The following is a 606-nucleotide window of genomic DNA, read 5'->3' as shown; positions in this document are numbered from 1 at the left end:
TAGGAGAGATTAATAGCAATTATCCCCAAAGTGAGAGGATTAATCTTATAAAGAGAACTACTTTGAATATTTCACACATTGTACATGACACACCAGTAACCAGAGCCTGTACATTTGATACTGATGCAAATAAATCAGGAAAGGCAGGTTACAAATAAGATTTAAGTAAGATGGAGCAAAACCCTTATAATTCTGTTCAAAAACCAAATTATTTGCTATTTTCATGGTACTAAGGGATTTTAAAGAACATCTCAATCTAGTTACTGACTCGCGAGATGTAGAAAGACTTGTTATACATATTGAAACTGCTGAATTTATACCATATTATACAGATTGACTTCATTATTCATTCTGGTCCAAGATAAAATTAGAAATAGGTATTGTCCCATAATACATGTCAGATCCCATATGGGTCTTCCAGGTCCTTTAGCACAAGGTAATGCTGAAGTTGATCAATTATTGGTTGTAAATGTGCTGAAGGCCTCAGAATTTCATTAAAACATCATGTCAGTAGCAAAGGTTTAAATAAAGAGTTTTCTATTACATGACATAAAGATAAGGAAACTATAAAATATGTCCTACTTGCTCTTTCTATAGCCAAACACT

Source organism: Microtus ochrogaster, unplaced genomic scaffold (assembly GCF_000317375.1).
Source record: "Microtus ochrogaster isolate Prairie Vole_2 unplaced genomic scaffold, MicOch1.0 UNK421, whole genome shotgun sequence".
Lineage (NCBI taxonomy): Eukaryota > Metazoa > Chordata > Mammalia > Rodentia > Cricetidae > Microtus > Microtus ochrogaster.
The sequence above is the reverse complement of the archived record's forward strand: the minus strand, read 5'-3'. Positions refer to the sequence as shown.